Raw genomic sequence first — 25,310 nt, 5'->3', positions numbered from 1 at the left:
ACTTTGAAATCAAATTCAAAAGTTCAATTTAACTTTCAAAACTCTGAGTTATTTTCTGATTTCAAATAAGGTTCAAAATTTGAGGTTGATTCTAAATCCCAAAACTTGACTCTTCTTAAAAAATCCAAATCTGGGTTTTCAAAACCCAGATCCAGCTTTGAAAGTCCTATTTTGGACTTTTCAAAAATCCAAATCCAAAGTTAGAATCCTCATCCCAACTTGAATCCAAATTTCCAAGTATAAACCTCCACTTTTTGGATCTCAGATTTTAGATCCAAAACCCATCTTAGGGTCCAGAATCCAATATCATCTTGGATCTCAGACTTCATATCCAAAACCCATTCTAGGACCCAGAACCCAATTTCACCTTGGATCTTAGACTTCAGATCCAAAATTCATTTTAGGATCCAGAATCCGGTTCCATATTGGATCTCAGGTCCAAATTCCATCTAGAATCCAATTTCCTCTCAGATCTTAGACTTCAGATCCAAAGTCCCTTTAGGATCCAGAATTCAATTTTACCTTAGATCTCAGATCCAAATTCTATCTTGGATTTCAGATCTTGGATCCAATTCCATTCTAAATCTAGAATTCAAATTCATCTTGGATTTCAAAATCTATTTTAGATCCAGACCTTGGATTCAAAATCCATTCTCAATTCCAAATTTTCAAATCCAACTACATTTCATTCTAGATTTCAAAAACCAAGTTTATCTTGATTCCTAAAAATCCCAAAAGCCAATTCCATTTCTCAACCTTATCTGGATCTCTTAGAACTCATTCTGATTTCAAACTTCAAAGTTAGAATTCAATTCCATTCCAAATATTCATCCAGGTTCAAAATTCTAGTTCAAAGTCCATTTATGACTTTGAAATTTCCTTTCTTCTCCTTTTATCTCAACTTCAAAATCATTCCTTTCAAAGTCCAGATTTATTTTTCCAAACTCTGATTATTTCAAAAACTTAGAACTTCAAATCTCAAAGTTCTAAGTTAGAAACCATTTCTTCACTCTATTATCAGATTCATCTCAGAAATACTTGGAGATTTCCAAATCATTTTCAAAAGGAGCATACATCTTTGCATTGCACAAGCATGATTCTTTGTGCATTTAGACTTAGGATAAATTCTTAGGTAATATTAAGGCAAAGCAAAAGGCATGAATTCGACCCTTGGTTCGATTACCCCTGGTAAAGGCGCCAGGAACGGTCAAACCTTGTACCGACGAGCGAATCTCGTCTCCTAGTTTTCTCGCAAATATTTCAAAACGGAGGCGAGTTATTTGCTAAATATTTTTCAAATCAAGGTCAAGTGAGACCCCGCAAAAGAGTTCCTCTTTCTCTTCTTCTTTTCTTTTGTCTTCTCTCTTTCTTTTTGTCTTTTATTTTCTCCCGTCAAAAAGGAGGAAATAGAGGTTAGAAAGGAAAAGAGAAGGAAGAGAGAGAAATATCAAGAGAAAGAAAAAATTTTGTGATGATCACACATGGTAAGTGACAACTCGATGCTCAGTATAAGCAAATATCAAACCACACTTACTTTTATAATGTCATTCATTAAATTGATTCTTTGACTTGCTAACCCTTATCGGTATCCGTTGTTATATGCATCCTGATTAAATCGTAGTAAATGTATGCGCTTGCTAACGCAACATGATATATTGCTTACAAAACATTCCCGTGTCTTCTCTTCTTTTGCGTTGTTGTTAGGCATTATGGAAGAAAGCAATGACGCACAAACATTCCGACCAGTGCCATTAAAGCGTCGTGAGTAGCTTTCCATCTCATCATGTTTTCGATGAAGAACGCATGTCGTCTTGTGTGCCATTAAGTCATTGTTTTGTTACTGGAGGTAGATCTTGTTCTTACGATGGTTGGAAACTTATCGATATTTGTAAGACGCTGGGACCTGTTGACAAGAATGCTTGTTTACAAATGCTAGGAAGGGCCTCTACCCCATCAGGTATCCTACATTCACTCATTATATGCATTGTATCTTAAACCGCTGTATTAGTAACATACTACCAATTTGTGAGATATTGTTCTGTTAGTTAATATTGATTTGTTTGTTATTTTACTGGCAACACAAACTGATATATTGCTTATAACATTGTTGAGCTTATCATCAGGTTGTAATGAAGATGATCTAGCTCAATCAATTGAAAGATATGGAGAATTGAACATCTATACTAATGACGCAACTAAAGAATTGAACATCTGCACTAATGATGCACATAATAAGAAGGGTGCAGGCATTAGACCAACTCTTGACTTGAATGTTCCAGTAGAAGAAATGCAATTCAATAATGAGGTAGATTATCATGACAGTACACATAATAAAAGTGTAGGCACTGGGAATGAACATGGAAGTACACTTGACTATGTTCCGGTAGAAGGAATGCAGTTTAATAATAAGGAAGCTGCATATAAATTTTATAATGATTATGCCTTAAAAGTTGGCTTCAGTGTGAGAAGGTTTTCTTGGTCAAAAAATGCACAGGGTGTTGTGGTGAGAAAGACATGTTTGTTCCAAGCAAGCTTGGAAGAAATCAATGGGAAATCCAATAAGGAGCATGCCAGAATCAAGATGTGGATGTCAAGCGAGAATGGTTTTGAGAAGACATCCGAATAGGAAATTGCTAGTTCATACTTTAATCAGTGATCATAATCATGATTTATCTGCATCATTTATGACTCCTATGTTAAGGTCACATCGTAAAGTAACTGTAGCGCATGCTGCAATGACTGAAATAATTGATAGTGCCGGCATTGCACCAAGGAAGACATACAATTTGTTTTCCCACATAGATGGTGGTCGCGATAATGTGCCATTTACACCTTTGGATCTAAGAAACCACTGGAGAAGGAAGAGGACAAATAACATGAAGAATGGAGAAATATGTTCTTTGGTTGATTACTTACAGAAGAAATCAAGCAATGACCCTGGTTTCTTTAGTGCAATGCAACTGGATGAAGATGGATATGTTGTGAATATGTTTTGGGCCGATTCAAAGTCAAGAGTAGATTATAAATGCTTCAATAATGTGCTTGTATTTGATACTACAGTAAAGATTAATACTGAACAGTGGCCATTTGCGCAGTTTGTTAGAGTGAACCATCACTCACAGAGTTGTATATTAGGTAGCGCATTTTTGTATGATCAGACCAAGGAAAGCTTTGAGTGGTTGTTCAGAGTATTTACACAGGCAATGAACGAGAAGCAACCTGAAGTTGTACTTACAGATGGTGATCACGCAATTGCGGTTGCAGTGCTTCATGTGTGGCCAGATGCACATCATCGCCTATGTTTGTGGCATATCTTTCAAAATGCAGCAAAGAACATATGACACATTTAATCAGAAGACAGGGTTTGATAAAAAGTTTACTAAGTGTGTACTTGAGAGCGTAGACGAGATCACCTTTATGTTTGATTGGGAGAAAATGATTCAGACATACGACCTTGAAGATTGTCTGTGGTTACAAAATTTATATGCAGAAAAAGAGAAGTAGGCATTGGCATATGGAAGACAATACTTTTGTGCAGGTATGATAAGCACACAAAGAGCTAAATCTATGCATGCCACGCTGAAGAAAACCCTGTATTCATGTTTAACAATGTTTTGCTTCATGGAACAATATGAATTATTTGTAGACGGTGTAAGACAGAATAAGCTTGAACAAGACGTGAAATGCTTCAATACATGACCTCTAACTTTTGGCATGAAAATATTGATGTGACCTATAGATGTGTATACACTAATTGTATTTGAATGGATCAAGAAAGAGGTGTTTCATGTCATGAATTACAATATAGAAGGACCCGTGCAAACCGAGAATATGCACAAATACCGTATTTTATGGGAGGGCGAAAAGCATCACAAAAGGCAAGAAGCACATGTCACGTACAATGTGGACAATGGAAGAGTTGAATGTTAGTGCAAAATGTATGAATTCAAAGGTATTTTATGTTGTCATGCATTAAAGGCACTTAATCAAGAGAAGATACAAGAAATACCGGAGTCTTATGTAATATGAAGATTGAGAAGACAAGCAAAGATTGAAATGCTTGATATGGACAATGTGAGTAAATCTGGTGTCGACAAGAAGTGCCACATAGCCTTCCGTTACCAACAACTATGTAGGTCATTTATGCATGTTGCTGATTTGGCATCGAGAAGTGAAGAAGGCTATGTATGAATGAGAAAAGCGTCAAGGGAGTTACTTGAAAACGTGCAGTTAATTAACCTTCAGTCCGTTGTAGCGAATGAATACCAGTCGAAGATAATGGGATCAAACAACGTAGGTGAAAATCATGCTTCGCTTGACACTCCTGAGAAGTTGCGTCGTAGCCTAAACATCATCTTCAACAAGTCAGTAGTGAACGTTGTTGATTATGATGAACATATTCATGAAGCAAAGGGTATCAAAAGAAAACCTGCCTCTGATCGCAGTCATCGGAGGACAAAGGGTACACTAGAATTGGTTGACAAGAAAAGGTCTAAAAAACAACTGTAAACACCCCAAATTTTCACTCACCTCCCCAACATCTTCACCAAACATCATCATTCAGCCTTTTGAAATCGCCGGAGGGCAAAATGGTCATTTTTTGAGCCCGGACCTTGCAAAAGTCTAAATTTCATCTGCAACTCCCAAAATTTCTCTATTTTTAGCTCAGATGTTCAAAATTTTATTCCTGACAGAAAACAGGAATCTCCAAGTCTTGGTTCAAGATTATATTGCATAAGACATGGCATTGCATATCATTGCATGAGCATCCCATATCACTGCACTGCACAGCAAGTCATTTCGAGATCCAGAACTCTTGATTTCAAAATTTTCAATCCAGATTAGAATTTCAACTATTTTAAAATCAATTTCAAAACCCTGGATCTTCAAAATTATCAATTCTTCCCATTTTACCCCCAGGACTCTGAATTTCAAAATATTTCCTCAGAAAAATGATCTGGATAGTTTTCAATATGGATTTCAGCCACTTCAACTCAGATTTTTCCTTTTTGTCAACAATTTCCAATATCCTTCTTTTACAAAATTGCCCTACAAGGGCCATCTCTTTTCAAAATTTCTGTTTTGCCAATTAGTCTAGATTTTATGAAGATTTCAAAAAAAAAGGATTTACTGTCTCGTCCTTATTTCAATAAAGAAGCAATGTGGGGCCCACATTGAGGTGGTGTCACACAGGCTTTTCTTTTGAAAAATCTGAATTTTTGAAAAACCCAAAAATATAGGAGCCTTGTCCCCTGGATTGGCGCCACTTGTCTTTTCTCTCTCCTTCCATCCTCTGACACGTGTCAGTGTGGGGGCCATCTTAAGATGCCGCCACATGTCATTAGACATCCTCTTCATTTTATGCCATGTGTCAGTGTCCACCATCTTCACCCTGTGCCATGTGTCATTCCAAGGTCACCATGAGATGCCACGTGTCATATGTTGTCCTGTTCACAAAAAGTAGAGCTTGTCTCCCCTGAGGTTGCACCATTTGAATTATGTCTCCTGCAAGTGACACATGTCACTCTCTCCTTTCCTCATGAAAGTAGATGACACATGTCACCCTCTGCTCTTCTCAGAAAAAGAAAATGACACATGTCATTCTCTGCTCTTCTCAGAAAAAGCATATGACACATGTCATTCTCTGCTCTTCTTAGAAAAAGCAAATGACACATGTCATTCTCTGCTCTTCTCAGAAAAAGCAAATGACACATGTCATTCTCTGCCCTTCTCAGAAAAAGCCAATGACACATGTCATTCTCTGCTCTTCTTAGAAAAAGCAAATGACACATGTCATTTTCTGCCTCCTTCAGAAAAAGCAACAATTCAAATATTCAAACTCCAGGCTGAGGTGGTGCAAATCCTGAAGTCTCCTCCGTAAATTCATTTTTTAAGATGGTGCCACGTGTCCCTTTCCCTCCTTTTCCTCCCTCTTGCCACATGTCAATGTAGGAGCCACCCTGAAATGGCGCCACATGTCAGTCTCTCCTTTCCTCTAGAAAAAACAGAAATTTAAATGTCAAACTCTCTCTGAGGTGGCACCATCTGAATCCTCTGCCTTTCCTTCTGACACATGTCAATGAAGATGCTCTGAGATGGCACCACATGTCAGTCTCTCCTTTCATCAGAAAAAGTAGAATTCAAACCCCTCTGAGGTGGCATCTTCTGCTTCTTCTGCTCCTACCTTCTGACACATGGCAGTGTGGAGCCACCTTGAGGTGGCGCCACATGGCAATCTCTCCTTCTTCCAGGAAAACTAAGCTTTGAATTTTAAACTCCAAGAGGACATCCTTTGAGGTGGCGCCATTTGGGAGACTTCTGCACAGAAAATCAAGCAAGCTTTTTGAAAAATTCCAAATTCCTCTGCTGAGGTGTCTCACTCACAAAATTCTTATTTTTATTTTCTCAAAAAATCAAAATGGCATGCTCTGAGATGGCGCCACATAGAAGGTCCAGATTCACTGTGTTTGAATTTTGAAAATCTCCAAAATTTCTACAAATACCCTAGCCCATGCCCAGCTCAGGGAGAGCCCTGTTTGAGAATTGAACTTCAGAATTCCATTTTTTTTTCTTTCTTGGTTTCCTCTGGATTCACGCCCCTTTGGAGCCCATTATCAAGGTAGCCACTCATTTTGGGAGTTCCAAAACCGCTGGAGAACACAAGGTAAGCCTCCATTCCTATTGATTTCACCATGATAATTCCTTTGGTTTGATTCGTGTTGTCGTTTGAAGAAAGAGCTCATCCGAGGGATGGATTGAGTTATTCTCATAAAATGACATATATCAACAAAATATAATTATGCTTCCTTGATAATTTCTAGCATTCATGCATTTAGCTAAATTTAATTTGTATTTTATTTTGTTAATTTAGCATGTTTCATGAATTACTTAGGATTAATTTAGCATTTATTTCAATTCTGCTCAGTTTCAGTAGTTCTCTGTTTTTGTCAGTCAGTCCACACGTCATTTCATGCATGTAAGTTTTGTTAACAACTCCAAAAAAATCATGTAATGCGCCCTTAAGTGTCCCTAGAAATGTGCCAAAAATTCGGAAGCATTTGAATTCGTTTACTGTGGTAAACGTTCAAAAAGGTGAGTTGGGTTTTACCACCCGGGATGCATTTTAAATTTTTACTTTCGACTTGTAAAATCGAGATCTCCCTCATGGGAGATTCGATTTTCAATAAAAAAGATGTTATGAACTCGAAAGGATGTCTAATTTATACCCTGATTTTCTGAGATGTTTATGATTTTATTTTATGTCTGACAAAAATCCGAGAGTGCGGGACACGTGTCAGAGCCTGATTTGGGCCTCTGAGACTTTGGATCAACTTAGGTCGACGGGTTCTCTTTGGGTATTGATCCAAATCCAAATCTTTAAAAAGTAAAAGTTATGTCTGGGATGTCCTCTGTTTGAATATGAAAGCTTGTGATTTTTAGAATTACAGTGGTGATACCTGGTTCGGATTTGTCTTGTCAGTCACTTGTTTGGTCTTATTTGTCTGTTCTGTCGATTTAGGAATGCAAAGTTATATTTTTATCTGTGTTTATGTTGATCAAATGCCGAAGTCATGAACATAAAAGTTGTCTCTGTAGGTTGCATGAGTAGCTCTGTTAAATATCAAAAATTTATATCGCTTTTTTCTATTTATTTAGTATTTTATTTTAGATTAGGTCGATTTTACCTCCTTCAGAACCAAATCCCTGTTACCGAACTCACCATGGCCAAAATCCCGAGGCTGTAAAAACCAAAAATGTTCCATTTCAGGTCCTTTAGCAGTCTACAAAATATCAGAAGTTTTTATGGTGTAAATTTTGCATTATCATGTTAAGCATTGCATTTGGTTCGGGTCCATAGGCAAAATCCACCCATTTTAGGATTTTCTTTAAATTTTAGCATTCAAATCATATCATTTCGTAAATTTTAGCATTCTAAGCTGTTTATCAGAGTATGTAGATGATTCATACCGAATTTGGTGTAGTTTGGAATTCATTTGAGGCTTGATTTATCCATAATACCAAAATAGGGCCCCGCGGGACCCGAATTCAAGCAAATAACAAGCGAAATTAGTTATTTTGGATAAATTGCAAAATTTCAAATTCTGATTTTACAGTCCTAATGTGTTTAGAAGCATGTCATCATGCCTCATACTGCATTTCATCATCATTTGATTCAATTTGAATTCCAAAATCTCAATTCTACCAAGTTTTCCTCCAAAAAAAACCCTGATTTTAAAGGTATAACTTTATAATTAGGGATATTTTGGTCAATTTGACCACCATTTCGAATTTTAAACTATTTTCCACTGAATTGTTTGCATTTTCATCACTTCAAATATCAAGGAAGCATGAGAATAGGTTTTAGATCCAACTAACTCCAATAATTCGTAATATTATTGGAAAATCTTGGAAAAACCCACATATTTAAGCTAACCCTATTTCAAGCTTGGCAGGGACATTCAAATGGAGGAGCTGAAGTCTGCAATTTCATTTTATTTCCTTTATTTAGTGATGTAATAATGTAAATTTTGGAATAAGAGATTTAATTTTCGGCTTAGACTAGGATGCATATCATATAGTTTGAATTTATGCAATATCCTGTTTATGTGATTCATGCATTTTATTTCAAAAGCACTATGGATGTACACGAATGGCACGTGCACCAACTCTTAGGGAGTTGATGAACTTGGTGGAATCCATATTTACGGCCCTAGTCGGAATATGGACGAGACCCAGATCCATCATCTTTCTACCAGTCACATTGAGCCTACACTCTTAGGCTATCTTAAAATGCACATCATATTTCCAAAGTTTGCAAAATATTGTGCATTAAATCAACTAAACTCTGAACATATTCATGGCCATAGTCAGAATATGTGAAGGATTTATTTTGACTTAATACACATTTTTCGAACAAATTTCTTAGAAAATCTTTCAAAGTGCATTCATTCACTCATATCATTTGCATCATGAAATCCTTGGTTTTCCCATGATTTTCTTAAGAAAACTTCATTTCTCAAAGAAATCGATTTCTCAAGAAACTATGAGTATTTTCCAAAATCGGTTTTCCCAAGTCAAGTGTTCATAGTTTTCCATGGAAACTAGTCTCTCAAGAAATTTCTAAGTTGGATTTCCAAAATCAAAGTTTTCTCTCGATTTTTCTTGGAAAATGTTATTTTCTTGAGATTTTCAAAAAGAGTTTTCCAATCTTTCTCAAGAATCAAAAATCAAATTTTCAAGGGTTTTTAAGGCTAAGATTCCCAGGATTTCAATTTCCCAAGTTTCAGTTTTCTTCTCCAATGAGTTTTCCTATAAATTTTCCATCATTTTCCTAAGAAAATTCTCAAAGTTCGAATTTTCCCGAGAAGTGTTTCCTTTTTCAAATGTTCACCTTTTTCTCAAGAATCACTTCTATTTTCCCAGGATTTTCAACCATTCATGATTTTCCCACAACTTTATGAACTTTCTCGTGATTTTAAAAACCCCTTTCTTCTGAGTTTCCTGAGAAATTGACTTTCTCTGAGAAATATCTTTCAACTCCAAATATTTTCTGAGCATACATCATGTTTTCCAACTTACATTTTTCAAAGTCTCATAGCACATGCCTGAATTCTCTGTGCATTTAGGATAGAACACAATTTCGATAATTTTACTAAGTCAAGCACAATTTTGGTCCTTGGTTCGATTACCCCTGTTAAAGGCGGCAGGAACGGTCGAACCTCGTACCGACAGGTCGAGCCCCATCCCATGGATTTTCTCGCAATTTTCAAAACGGAGGCGAGTATTTCAAAACAATTTCCAAAATCCGGTCAAGTTTGGATCGCGAAAGCATTTCCTTCTTTCTCTTCTACAAGGAAGGGAAGACGGGAAAAATTATGCGACGATAACAGGTTTGGCGACCGTGATGGGACATGTCCTTGTCTGATCAGAATTGTGCTTGACTTAGTTCAATTATCGAAATTATGTTCACAAAATGTCAGCTCTTTACTTTTGCTATCATGCGAACCTAGGAGCCTAGATTCTGACCTAGCTGACATTGACTGCATATAGCTTAGGCATGGTTTGGTAGGACCAGATTGAGGAGATATTTTCCTGTTCACATAGACTTAGGTCTGAATACAACTCTCCTCAATTTACGATCTGAATGCAAACAATGTATGCTTCTTCAAAGGTTTTCAAAAATCTATCTCTCTAGGACTTAGAGCCCTCTATTTCTTGCATGTGATCATTTTTCAAAACCTCCATTACCTATCTTTACCTGGTCTTCACGTTGCTGGGCTCTCTTCCAGAACCCTAGTTTGGGACAGAGCCTCACAACTGGGCCACTTATTTGGGTTAACACCCCCCTACCACTTACCGCGGGCCACAGTCCGAAGTATATCGGTAGGCGCTCAAGGATGTTGGAAAACCTTATCCTAGAACCGAAGTTGAAATTATATGCCACGTACCTCGAATTTTGATTCAGGTATATCGGCATAACTGGATTGGACAAAGATGATCTGAACCTAGAGTTAGGATTAGGGTCCTACAGCTGTTTTCAAAATGATGCATCTAGAGTCAGCCTTTTAGGGAGTGCTGAATGTGCATAAATGTTTGTGCAGGGTGTGATTGCTTGTATGCTACCTTTATTTCCTTCATATTTTCCCAAAATATTTTCAAATACCCATATTCTCATCCTTTCCATTATTTTCTCAAACCCTGGATGATTTTCAAGTATCCATTTTCTTTCAAAACTCCAGGTGATTTTCCATTCTACCTTTCTACTGGATCTCGAATTTTCAGTTGCATTTTTATCCTGCCTGCAATTTTCAAAAATCATATGTTTTCTCTTATTGGATTTTCAATCCTTTTGTCTATTTGCAAAATTCTTCATCTTATTTTCCTCAGGCATACCTTGATTGTTGTGGTGAAAATTGTTTACTCACTTGCCTTCTCCTTATTCTAAATCCGTTTGTGGATTGTTTTTCCAAAAGATATCTCTTTCCTTCAAAAATGGTGTTTTTCTCGTGGTTGACGACCTCGCCTATGTAACAAGGCACATTTTCCGTTGTTATTTCTCTTACAAAGAATGACAACACAATTGTCGTGACTCCAGCGGCGACTCCATCCCTAGTAATGGGATATTCTTCCAATTGTCCACCATATAATTTTTTTCCCAATCCAAAAATTTCCTCAGAGTCTAATCAAGACTTTATCCTGCAGAGAGCCTTCGCAATATTTGATGGTTCAGACAAGGTCAAGGAAGAAGACCGCACCAATTCAGCGTATCACTACTTATCAACATCAGAAGGAGAGATGAATTCGCCAAGGTCAGACAAAGACCAAGAGCAACCAGGAGATGACAGTATCGACCCTCAGATGTACGCGATGTTTCAGAAAATGATGAAGAGGATGATGAGTGAGCAGGCTGGCACCAGCTCAGACAAAAATCCATTCAGTCAGAGAATTAGAGATCGTGTGGCCAAGAGGTCAACCAAGTCCTCTGAGGAGAATGTTCAAGATACTTCAGACGAAGATGATACCGATGAAGAATATGAGGTGCCTCCGGCATTTCAGAAACGTGGCCAAAGGAGGAGTCACAAATCAAAAAGTCAGGTCGCAGAAGAGCCCCTGCAAGCGCAATTCAGGGAAATGGCCAGAGTTGTCAAGGATCTACAAGACCGCGACAAGGGCAAGAAAGTCTTTACCAGTGAGGATTTTTATGACGGTTTAGAAGAGGATGAAAATCTAGAAAACCTGCCTCGTAAATTCATCAAGTTCGATGGTTCTGGTGATCCCAAAGCCCATCTCGCCATGTTCTTCGTTGAATGCTCTAGGTTCAAAAGAGACAATAGAGCACTGTTCTTATGCTTTTCCCGCAGCTTGGAAGGAGTCGCGGCCAAATGGTACGCGGAGAATATCAATCCTATAGAACTGAAAGAGTTCGACAAAGTCGTGAATTTCTTTGTTGAACGATTCTTGTTCAATACTGAAGCGCTCCCAACATTGAGCCATCTCTGCAATCTAAGGCAGAATGAAAATGAAAAGGCAAGGGACTTCATTCGCAGATGGAGAGAGACCTGCAACAAAATGAGGGATCCTATATCAGAAAGGCATGCTTTATCCTTGATCCTCAATAATTTTTCGCAACCTCTGAGAGGATTAATTTCTACCTCACCCTCTAAATCTTTCGTTGAACTCATTGAGCGAGCAGAATGGCTCGAGCTGAGCGTGGAGAATGGAGTCTATGAAGGCTTCACATTTTCCAAGAATAACCCTCAAGGTGAACAAAAGAAGAAGGCTCACTTCACTTTTGCAGCCAAATCTTTCAATAATAGCAAAGGCAACAAGAATGATCATGGCAACAGTTTGGAGAGAATCAAAAGGCAAAAAGGGAAGGACATCAACAGTGATAAACCTCTCCAATCTAGCCCTCAGGATCAAATGAAAGACCAGGAAAAATCAAAGCGCAAAGACTGGAGAACTGATCGAGAATTCACCCCTCGGGATCAGACACTCGAGAGTATCCTCAAGTATATGCTTGAGAAAGACCTTGTCCGGTTGCCTAAAGCCGCTGATCCTCCAGCAATTATGGGCTGATTCAAAGAACAATTTTGCAAATTTCATCGAGCAGTAGGGCACGATACAGAAAACTGCTTCATCCTTAAAAACATTGTTCAAGACTACATTGACAAGAAGCTCCTCGTTGAAGATGAAAAGGAGAACTAGTCATCCTGACAAAGATTTTTTCTACAATCATTCAAGAAGATGACAATGCCAACAATTTCCCATTTCCCATCTTGCTTTTTCAAAAGAATAATGTAATCTCATTCTCTTTCCTTGATTTTAAAGCATCAATAAAGTCATCAAATTTTTTTCAATAGCTTGGCGCCATCTTATTTACTTCCTCTTCCTTTTCATAATGTCTCTCTTGTGAGCAATGATCTTGAGGACATCTATCAGTCAAGAAGCTTGTCGCCTTATTAATCAATATCCTTCTTTTCAAAATTTTCCTTCCCAGTTACACTGGGGCATTTTTTTTTTTTGGAAAATTTATCTTTACCTCAAAACATCCTGTATGCAGGCACGATAAACCATTCTCTCATTTTGCATATATATGCACTCATTTGCATCAATTTGCATTCATTTGCACTTCATTTGCATTTCATGTGCATGTGCATTGCATTTGCATTAACTATGCACACAATTCCATTTCCCCTTCAGGTTAAGGGATAAACCTGAGATTTCCCCTTCAGGTTAAGGGATAAACCTGAGATTTCCCCTTCAGGTTAAGTGATAAACCTGAATCATTTTCCATGATTTCCCCAAAATTCTTCAATTTCTATTCATATTCCCCTTCAGGTTAAGGAATAAACCTGAATCATTTTCCATAATTCTTCAATTTCAATCCTCGGGTCATTCAATTCTTCAATTTCGACCTCCGGGTCACCCAATTTCCAATTTTCAAATTACCAAAATTCTCAATTTCGACCGCCAGGTCATTCGATTTCTATTCCCCGTTCAGGATAAGGGGATAATCCTGAAACCATTTATAGAAGCAATCCAACTCTCTATAATGGTCCTCGTTCTTCATTGAACTGATAGTGTTCCAAGTGAACTGATAGTCGTTCTTCATCGAACTGATAGTGTTCCAAGTGAACTGATAGTCGTTCTTCATCGAACTGATAGTGTTCCAAGTGAACTGATAGTCATTCTTCATTGAACTGATAGTGTTCCAAGTGAACTGATAGTCGTTCTTCATCGAACTGATAGTGTTCCAAGTGAACTGATAGTCGTTTTTCATTGAACTGATAGTGTTCCAAGTGAACTGATAGTTGTTCTTAATTGAACTGATAGTATTCTCAAGTGAACTGATAGTCGTTCTTCATTGAACTGATAGTGTTCCCAAGTGAACTGATAGTCGTTCTTCATCGAACTAATATTGTTCCCAAGTGAACTGATAGTCGTTCTTAATTGAACTGATATTGTTCCCACAAATGAACTGATAGTCGTTCTTCATTGAACTGATATAGTTCCCAGTGAACCGATGATCGTTCTTAATTAAACTGATATTATTCCCAGCGATGGTCGTTCTTAATTGAACTGATATTTGTTCCCAGTGAACCAATGGTCGTTCTTCCTTGAACTGATATAGTTCCCAGTGAACCGATGATCGTTCTTAATTGAACTGATATTATTCACACTGATGGTCGTTCTTAATTAAACTGATATTGTTCCCAGTGAACTGATAGTCGCCTCCTTTGGGGAAAGGAGAGGATAATTTTCGTCACGGATGTGTTGAGCCGGACTTCAAATACTCACTTTCACCAAAGATTTCAAGAAAATTTTGTCAATTTATCAAATCAATTATTTGTTGATTTCAGAATCTTTACGACACAAATCTTTATTTCAGTTTGCCTTTAGCATTACTTCCAAAAGAGCGAAGCTTTTGCGAAAAGTGATTTAGAATTCAAATTCTTTCTATTGGCCAACCAAAAGGATGAAGGATAATCCTCGATATGGCCAGAAAAGAAGATTCAATGTTATTGAAAAGCCATAGATGATTGATATTGATCGCAGTCAATGACACACTTTTAAATACTATTCTTGTAAAGACGAGGCAGTGAAAATATCCTGAGCGCTAGAAAAAGAGAGCATTCATCAAAACCCTGTCTCCTCAGAATCACCTAAGCTGCAATTAAGTATCCGCAAAAGGGATCTCTCACCTGTCGTCAAGATGAAGGCGAATTAGGCAAGTAGACCCCCAGGGCCAAAAAAGATTCGAAACATCTCCAAGATGACGGAGTTTGTGATGGATCCTTCCAGAAAAAGTCCAAAGCACTGTCGAGATGAAGGCAGATGCGATGAACCTCTCGACAATCCCTAAAAGATATTTAATTTCAGCTATCATCCAAAGATCTCGAAACCCATCGCTCAAGAAGGATCAAAACATCTCCAAGATGAAGGAGCTTGTGACGTACCCTCTCAAAAGAGAGAAAGAGAGGAAAAAAAAAGAGAGAAAAAGTAAAAAACATCTCCAAAATGAAGGAGAATGTAGCCAAAACACCAGAGAGTCAAAAGAGTGCAGAAAGAGTATCAGGAGAGAAGCTCCCAGGATATCAAACTGCCAAATCTATCAAGAATCCTCTTTAAATTCGTGAAATTCTACTATCAGTACTCTTTCGTCAACTGCTTTCACAATATCAAATTCTCTTTTCTGTTCATATCAAGGAAATTGATAACTTCCTTGAAGAAGGTCAATCGCAAGTAATTTGGATGCTAAATCTTGATTCTACGAAGTGAATCTCGTTTGGAGGTAATACTTTGGGTAGAAAAGAAAGAATATGTTGCAACAATGCGTATCATTTTCAAATACTTTGCATCAACAACAAAATTCTTAACATTTTGACAATATTTTCTAGTTATCCTGACGTGAAGTGAGAGCTTGATGTCCGTTTTTGACACATCCTAACACTAATTTTAAATCCCTTCTAAGGACTTGATTCCTTCCCTTCTTTGAGAGCATGAACTCTCAGAATTGCACACTTCCCTGTGTCCCCACTGTCCCACCATAGACAGTCCCATTTTATTTCGAGGTTGAACCACCAATCATTTCCCGCAAAAGGCAATTTCAAAAGCTATTTAGTCTCAGCAATGAGACACCCAAAATCAATCCCTTTTCAAGCTTTAGGGACCCCATTTTTCTTCCTTTTTCCAAAAACCCTGTCAGATTTATTGTGCAAGATCCGAAGGTTCCATCATGGTCTCTTCTTTCGAGGATTCCATCAATTTTCCACCCGATCAGGATAAGGGTACAAACTTGAGCCTCAATCAAAGAGGTATTTCATTTTCCGCCCGATCAGGATAAGGGTACAAACCTGAGCCTCATTCAAAGAGGTATTTCATCTTTCTGCCCGATCAGGATAAGGGTACAAACCTGAGCCTCAATCAAAGAGGTATTTCATCTTCTGCCCGATCAGGATAAGGGTACAAACCTGAGCCTCATTAAAAGAGGTATTTCATCTTCCACCCGATCAGGTTAAGGGTACAAACCTGAGCCTCAATCAAAGAGGTATTTCATCTTCCGCCCGATCAGGTTAAGGGTACAAACTTGAGTCTCATTTCAATGAGATATTCCATCCCCCAATCAGGTCAAGGGTCAAACCTGAGCTTCGTTCTATACGAGGTATTTCTGTCCTATCCAGGATAAGGGAAAAAACCTGAACTTCACTCTCATAGAGTGAATCTTTCCTCTTCATTCTCCATTTCATATCTACCATCTTCCTCGGGCTAATTTCTTCATACTCAGTTAGATCCTTCTAATTGGGGCATTTTTATATATATAGCCCAAATTTGCTGTGTTTTTCTTTGCCACTAAGCTCGGCCATGAGCCAGCTTAGTAGCAAAGAGGGGCATCTGTAAACACCCCAAATTTTCACTCACCTCCCCGACATCTTCACCAAACATCATCACTCAGCCTTTTGAAATCGCTGGAGGGCAAAATGGTCATTTTCTGAGCCCGGACCTTGCAAAAGTCTAAATTTCATCTGCAACTCCCAAAATATCTCTATTTTTAGCTCAGATGTTCAAAATTTTATTCCTGACAGAAAACAAGAATCTCCAAGTCTTGGTTCAAGATTATATTGCATAAGACATGGCATTGCATATCATTGCATGAGCATCCCATATCACTGCACTGCACAGCAAGTCATTTCGAGATCCAGAACTCTTGATTTCAAAATTTTCAATCCAGATTAGAATTTCAACTATTTTTAAAATCAATTTCAAAACCCTGGATCTTCAAAATTATCAATTCTTCCCATTTTACCCCCAGGACTCTGAATTTCAAAATATTTCCTCAGAAAAATGATCTGGATAGTTTTCAATATGGATTTCAGCCACTTCAACTCAGATTTTTCCTTTTTGTCAACAATTTCCAATATCCTTCTTTTACAAAATTGCCCTACAAGGGCCATCTCTTTTCAAAATTTCTGTTTTGCCAATTAGTCTAGATTTTATGAAGATTTCAAAAAAAAAGGATTTACTGTCTCGTCCTTATTTCAATAAAGAAGCAATGTGGGGCCCACATTGAGGTGGTGTCACACAGGCTTTTCTTTTGAAAAATCTGAATTTTTGAAAAACCCAAAAATATAGGAGCCTTGTCCCCTGGATTGGCGCCACTTGTCTTTTCTCTCTCCTTCCATCCTCCGACACGTGTCAGTGTGGGGGCCATCTTAAGATGCCGCCACATGTCATTAGACATCCTCTTCATTTTATGCCATGTGTCAGTGTCCCCCATCTTCACCCTGTGCCATGTGTCATTCCAAGGTCACCATGAGATGCCACGTGTCATGTGATGTCCTGTTCACAAAAAGTAGAGCTTGTCTCCCTTGAGGTGGCACCATTTGAATTATGTCTCCTGCAAGTGACACATGTCACTCTCTCCTTTCCTCATGAAAGTAGATGACACATGTCACCCTCTGCTCTTCTCAGAAAAAGAAAATGACACATGTCATTCTCTGCTCTTCTCAGAAAAAGCATATGACACATGTCATTCTCTGCTCTTCTTAGAAAAAGCAAATGACACATGTCATTCTCTGCTCTTCTCAGAAAAAGCAAATGACACATGTCATTCTCTGCTCTTCTCAGAAAAAGCCAATGACACATGTCATTCTCTGCTCTTCTTAGAAAAAGCAAATGACACATGTCATTTTCTGCCTCCTTCAGAAAAAGCAACAATTCAAATATTCAAACTCCAGGCTGAGGTGGCGCAAATCCTGAAGTCTCCTCCGTAAATTCATTTTTTAAGATGGTGCCACGTGTCCCTTTCCCTCTTTTTCCTCCCTCTTGCCACATGTCATTATAGGAGCCACCCTGAGATGGCGCCACATGTCAGTCTCTCCTTTCCTCTAGAAAAAGCAGAAATTTAAATGTCAAACTCTCTCTGAGTTGGCACCATCTGAATCCTCTGCCTTTACTTCTAACACATGTCAATGAAGATGCTCTGAGATGGCGCCACATGTCAGTCTCTCCTTTCATCAGAAAAAGTAGAATTCAAACCCCTCTGAGGTGGCATCTTCTGCTTCTTCTGCTCCTACCTTCTGACACATGGCAGTGTGGAGCCACTCTGAGGTGGCGCCACATGGAAATCTCTCCTTCTTCCAAGAAAACCAAGCTTTGAATTTCAAACTCCAAGAGGACATCCTCTGAGGTGGCGCCATTTGGGAGACTCCTGCAGAGAAAATCAAGCAAGCTTTTTGAAAAATTCCAAATTCCCCTGCTGAGGTGTCTCACTCACAAAATTCTTATTTTTATTTTCTCAAAAAATCAAAATGGCATGCCCTGAGATGGCGCCACATGGAAGGTCCAGATTCACTGTGTTTGAATTTTGAAAATCTCCAAAATTTCTACAAATACCCTAGCCCATGCCCAGCTCAGGGAGAGCCCTGTTTGAGAATTAAACTTCAGAATTCCATTTTTTTTTCTTTCTTGGTTTCCTCTGGATTCATGCCCCTCTGGAGCCCATTATCAAGGTAGCCATTCATTTTGGGAGTTCCAAAACCGCTGGAGAACACAAGGTAAGCCTCCATTCCTATTGATTTCACCATGATAATTCCTTTGGTTTGATTCGTGTTGTCGTTTGAAGAAAGAGCTCATCTGAGGGATGGATTGAGCTATTCTCATAAAATGACATATATCAAAAAAATATAATTATGCTTCATTGATAATTTCTAGCATTCATGCATTTAGCTAAATTTAATTTGTATTTTATTTCATTAATTTAGCATGTTTCATGAATTACTTAGGATTAATTTAGCATTTATTTCAACTCTGCTCAGTTTCAGTAGTTCTCTGTTTTTTTCAGTCAGTCCACATGTCATTTCATGCATGTAATTTTTGTTAAAAACGCTAAAAAAATCATGTAATGCGCCCTTAGGTGTTCCTAAAAATGTACTAAAAATTCGAAAGCATTTGAATTCGTTTACTGCGGTAAACGTTCAAAAAGGTGAGTTGGGTTTTACCAACCGGGATGCATTTTAAATTTTTACTTCCGACTTGTAAAATCGAGATCTCCCTCATGGGAGATCCGATTTTAAATCCGAAAGATGTTCTGAACTCGAAAGGATGTCTAGTTTTTACCCTGATTTTATCAGATTTTTATGATTTTATTTTATGTCTGACAAAAATCCGAGAGTGCGGGACACGTGTCAGAGCCTGATTTGGGCCTCTGAGACTTTGGATCGACTTAGGTCGATGGGTTATCTTTGGGTATTGATCCAAATCCAAATCTGTAAAAAGTAAAAGTTATGTCCGGGATTTCCTCTATTTGAATATGAAAGCTTGTGATTTGTAGAACAGTCGTGATACCTGGTTCGGATTTTTCTTGTCAGTCACCTGTTTGGTCTTATTTGTCTGTTCTGTCGATTTAGGAATGCAAAGTTATATTTTTATCCATGTTTCTGTTGATCAAATGCCAAAGTCATGAACATAAAAGCTGTCTATGTAAGTTGCGTGAGTATCTCGGTTAAATATCAAAAATTTACATGGCTGTTTTCTATTTATTTAGTATTTTATTTTAGATTAGGTCGATTTTACCTCCGTTAGAACCAAATCCCTGTTACCGAACTCATCATGGCCCAAATCCCGAGGCTGTAAAAACAAAAAATGTTCCATTTCAGGTCCTTTAGCAGTCTGCAAAATATCAAAAGTTTTTATGGTGTAAATGTTTCATTATCATGTTAAGCATTGCATTTGGTTCGGGTCCATAGGCAAAATCCACCCATTTTAGGATTTTCTTTAAATTTTAGCATTCAAATCATATCATTTCGTAAATTTTAGCATTCTAGGCTGTTATCAGAGTATGTAGATGATTCATACCGAATTTGGTGTAATTTGGAATTCATTTGAGGCTTGATTTATCCATAATACCAAAATAGGGCCCCGCGGGACCCGAATCCAAGCGAAAAACAAGCGAAATTAGTTATTTTGGATAAATTGTAAAATGTCAAATTCTGATTTTACAGTCCTAATGTGTTTAGAAGCATGTCATCATGCCTCATACTGCATTTCATCATCATTTGATTCAATTTGAATTCCAAAATCTCAATTCTACCAAGTTTTCCTCCAAAAAAAACCCTGATTTTAAAGGTATAACTTTATAATTAGGGATATTTTGGTCAATTTGACCACCATTTCGAATTTTAAACTATTTTCCACTGAATTGTTTGCATTTTCATCACTTCAAATATCAAGGAAGCATGAGAATAGGTTTTAGATCCAACTAACTCCAATAATTCGTAATATTATTGGAAAATCTTGGAAAAACCCACATATTTAAGCTAACCCTATTTCAAGCTTGGCAGGGACATTCAAATGGAGGAGCTGAAGTCTGCAATTTCATTTTATTTCCTTTATTTAGTGATGTAATAATGTAAATTTTGGAATAAGAGATTTAATTTTCGGCTTAGACTAGGATGCATATCATATAGTTTGAATTTATGCAATATCCTGTTTATGTGATTCATGCATTTTATTTCAAAAGCACTATGGATGTACACGAATGGCACGTGCACCAACTCTTAGGGAGTTGATGAACTTGGTGGAATCCATATTTACGGCTCTAGTCGGAATATGGACGAGACCCAGATCCATCATCTTTCTACCCAGTCACATTGAGCCTACACTCTTAGGCTATCTTAAAATGCACATCATATTTCCAAAGTTTGCAAAATATTGTGCATTAAATCAACTAAACTCTGAACATATTCATGGCCATAGTCAGAATATGTGAAGGATTTATTTTGACTTAATACACATTTTTCCAACAAATTTCTTTGAAAATCTTTCAAAGTGTATTCATTCACTCATATCATTTGCATCATGAAATCCTTGGTTTTCCCATGATTTTCTTAAGAAAACTTCATTTCTCAAAGAAATCGATTTCTCAAGAAACTATGAGTATTTTCCAAAATCGGTTTTCCCAAGTCAAGTGTTCACAGTTTTCAATGGAAACTAGTCTCTCAAGAAATTTCTAAGTTGGATTTCCAAAATCAAAGTTTTCTCTCGATTTTCCTTGGAAAATGTTATTTTCTTGAGATTTTCAAAAAGAGTTTTCCAATCTTTCTCAAGAATCAAAAATCAAATTTTCAAGGGTTTTTAAGGCTAAGATTCCAAGGATTTCAATTTCCCAAGTTTCAGTTTTCTTCTCCAATGAGTTTTTCCTATAAATTTTCCATCATTTTCCTAAGAAAATTCTCAAAGTTCGAATTTTCCCGAGAAGTGTTTCCTTTTTCAAATGTTCACCTTTTTCTCAAGAATCACTTCTATTTTCCCAGGATTTTCAACCATTCATGATTTTCCCACAACTTTATGAACTTTCTCGTGATTTTAAAATCCCCTTTCTTCTGAGTTTCCTGAGAAATTGACTTTCCCTGAGAAATATCTTTCAACTCCAAATATTTTCTGAGCATACATCATATTTTCCAACTTACATTTTCCAAAGTCTCATAGCACATGCCTGAATTCTCTGTGCATTTAGGATAGAACACAATTTCGATAATTTTACTAAGTCAAGCACAATTTTGGTCCTTGGTTCGATTACCCCTGTTAAAGGCGGCAGGAACGGTCGAACCTCGTACCGACAGGTCGAGCCCCATCCCATGGATTTTCCCGCAATTTTCAAAACGGAGGCAAGTATTTCAAAACAATTTCCAAAATCCGGTCAAGTTTGACTCGCGAAAGCATTTCCCTCTTTCTCTTCTACAAGGAAGGGAAGACGGGAAAAATTATGCGACGATAACAACAACCAATCTCTAATCAAAAGCAACAAAGCCCTTCTCATGAACAGGTATGTAAGACATTATATTGCTTCCCATTACGTGAAGCTTGTCAATATCTAACTCATGTAATGTCCAACATGCAGCAATACCCTAAAAACGTAATACCCAACATGCTAACCTTCATTCCTCCCGACCAGATTTTCGGCAACGATAGCTTCATTTTTACAAGTCTTTTGGTATGTAATCAATGTTGGGATGAGGTTTGCATTTCTTGTGAAACTTAAGACAATGTTTTATATTTTCTGTTTCATGACGGGCTCTAATGAATTTGCAAGAGAAAATTGGTACACAGGAATCTCGTTTGGGCTATTAATTAAGTTGGCATGCCTCTTTGCATGACCCGATTTCCACATTATCGGATTTGTTAAGAGTTTACGGTTTACAGCATAACTCGTTTACTAAGAAATTATTGGGTTTCCCTTCTTATTCGGACTGCAGCAGAACTCCTAGGACGTCCACTGATCTTGCCGAGGAAGTCTTTCATATTCGCTGGATTTTGATTTGTCGGTGATGATTTGTGGTCCGTGCTTGTTGGTGCGTGAATTGATTTCGTATTAGCTGTATAGCGATTTCTGCAGTCATCCGACTGCGATTTGTATGAGAAATCTATAACAGTCATTCATATACGCTTAATATATATTTACAACGATTCGTAGTTCAAATATTGTGCATCAATTTTATGAGAAATTTATAACAAAGTAACGATTTCAGTACAGAAATCGATGTACATATAGCATAATACAGTACAAATCGAGACGAAAATTGAACATGAAGCCTCAACCCGATTCCCTATAACATAAACCCTATACCCTAAACTGAATGAACATCGGAGAACACACTTGCGATTTATTCGGTCAACACAGGCATGTAATTAACGTTCGGAAATGATAAAAGTAAAGATCGATAAGAAATGATTGACGTTCACAAATCGTTGTAATTCTCTACCTCCTATACTAAAAATCGCAAAATAAATTTACGTTGTATGTTGTCAAAAAAACATGGTAATGTTTCCCGTTGAATGATAATAGTCAGCAGCGATAAGGTACGTTTGTCGTTCAGAAATCGCAATTTTCCTCGTCGTCATTGAATGTAAATCGCAGGACACATATGCGATTCATATGGACAGCAAAGGATGTATTGACAAATTTTTTATTGATCGTACATTATTCATTGATCACGGTGGTTGAGCAATAGACTTTTTAGCTCATAAATAGTTGCACAAGTACTAGATGGTGTGATTATCTTCTACTTTGTGAACGAGCAACAGTCAAACCGACAGTTCCATTATAAGCCTGGAGTTCGTCACTCGAACATGTAACCAGCTACATAGCAAATTATGGTCGATGAGGCAGACGAAGACAGCTACACGACCAACGATGGCGAATCAGGCATATATTGTCTACACATCGTCTCCATTTTCATCAAAATCCGTCTCTTTCATGCCGTTTTTGCGATTTGTGTTGTGTACTGTATAATGTAATTTCAATATCGTTCATTACAAATTCCTTATTCATTTCCGTAGAACATCCACCGAGGAAGTTGGGCGAAAACTCAGTCAATCACTCTTGGAGGACATCAAACGGATGCACGATGAATTCGTATAATGCAACATGATCAGTAATTTTGTTCGTATGAAACTATTAGGAGTTATCTATATACGTAAGCCATGTGTACGTACGTTAACAACATCATATTTTCTACAAACAGACTATATCCGATTTTGTCAGTTATATTAAAAGCAACGCTACAAGCAAAACTATAAGCATCGTCAGCCCTTATTTCATGGTATACCGGTTGTATTTTATGTTTTTTTTTGTTATTGATTTAGTCCAGTTGATTCGTATTTTAACATTGTTGTTAACAATGTTTTGGTTTACAGACTATCTTACGTCGTTTGCCATACTCCAGTGGATTTAAAGACGGCCTACCTTACTGGGTTAACGGTAATCATTGCAGAGACCTTTTGTCAAGTGAAAAAGTAAGTAAACAAACCTAGAGTGCAAGGTTACAACATAACAGTGCTAACAACATTTTTACGATTCATTTGCAGATATTGATTCCTACACTCTGGCAATCTGAAAAGCATTGGGTCTTATACATGATGGATTTACATGAAAAACAACTATGGTGTTACAATTCGTTGGATGTTGACAGTGGTTTACGGCTTGACATTTCCCATCTCGTAAGATTCCACCTATAGGAGTATCGTGTCATGTATTGGGGTCATGAATTTACTTTCGGCCGCATTATTCTCATATCGGTTTCGTCAAAGGCATTTTAGGAAGCGATGTTAGCGAGTGGATCTATCGCACGACAGACCATGCTCCTTTACAAAATAATGGCGTTGATTGAGGCGTATTTATAATGAAGTATATTAAAGCGATATACAATGGTGCAGAACCTTGTTTCGACGTTGTATGCCATTTCTTGGCCTCTGTTATTGAGGATTAAATGCATGTCTATTGGTTCCACATTACAGTTTTTTTTGCAGGTTGATATACCTGGATTGTGCGAAGAACTCTGCCAAAAATTGACGACCTTTCTAATTGCGGAGGAGAAACTAACGCATCCGCCACAAGGATCTAAAAGGCAACGAACAACGGTGCCCACCACGCCAGAGTAATTTCATGTTCGTCTATTTCAAGTAGATTTTAGAGACGGTACAACCAACTTGTGTGTAATCAATCCTATTTCGACTGAATATTACAAGTCGTTGTTGACCGCATGAATCGCAATCCTATTTAGCGGTTTGCATTTAAAGTGTCTCAGCAAAAGAGCGATTTCTGATCAGCAAACATATCTTACCGCTTTTGACCTTTATCATGAGCGCATATCTTACAACAAACATGATTTATGCATGCTCTAAAAAAACATGTATAAGTTCACCCTAAAATAATAATACTCAACAGCGATAATGAACTTTTGTTGTTCAGAAATCGCAATATTCTTCGTCGTCATTGAACGCAAATCGCAAGGAAAATATGCGATTTATACGGTCAGCATGCGCAAGTAATGAAATATTTTAATTGATAAAAGATGTGCGCTCAACCTGCATGATTGACAATCGCAAAATTAGATTGCGATGCATGCAATCAACAAAGGCTTGTAATGTTCGAAATGATAATAGAAAACATCGATAGGAAATGCTTGATGTTTACACAATGCTTTATTTCTTGCACTCACTGAATGAAAATCGCAAAAGAGATTCACGATGAATGCGGTCAACAAGAGCCATTAATGTCGCTTTCGTAATTAGAAATAGTACACAGCGATAAGACAGGTTTGTTATTCAGAAATCGTGGTCTAACGTCATCTTGACTGCTACTACCATGAAATCTTGTGTAATAATTTGCAAAATTTTGGAGTGTGAAATGACGTTTCCTTTAATTATGAGTTTGCGGACATCTGAAATAAGTCTAGACGGATACCTCAATTGCGACGAAGCCGGTTATACACTCGATTCAAGAACAAGTCGTTTATGCAGGAATTGTC

At 37.6% G+C, this 25,310-nt stretch overlaps 1 long non-coding RNA gene across 1 annotated transcript; it reads left to right on the top strand.

Annotated features, from left to right (window-relative positions):
• The first annotated feature begins 1,849 nt into the window (after positions 1-1,849).
• Positions 1,850-23,942, top strand: LOC149837868 (uncharacterized). The gene is made up of 3 exons (XR_016432132.1): positions 1,850-1,957; positions 23,698-23,796; positions 23,869-23,942. It is a non-coding gene; the product is annotated as an uncharacterized LOC149837868 (long non-coding RNA).
• Positions 23,943-25,310: the final 1,368 nt, after the last annotated feature.

This window comes from Nuphar pumila, chromosome 5 (assembly GCF_984573655.1).
Source record: "Nuphar pumila chromosome 5, dmNupPumi1.hap1.1, whole genome shotgun sequence".
In the NCBI taxonomy this organism is placed as follows: Eukaryota; Viridiplantae; Streptophyta; class Magnoliopsida; order Nymphaeales; family Nymphaeaceae; genus Nuphar; species Nuphar pumila.
The sequence above is the reverse complement of the archived record's forward strand: the minus strand, read 5'-3'. Positions and strand labels throughout refer to the sequence as shown.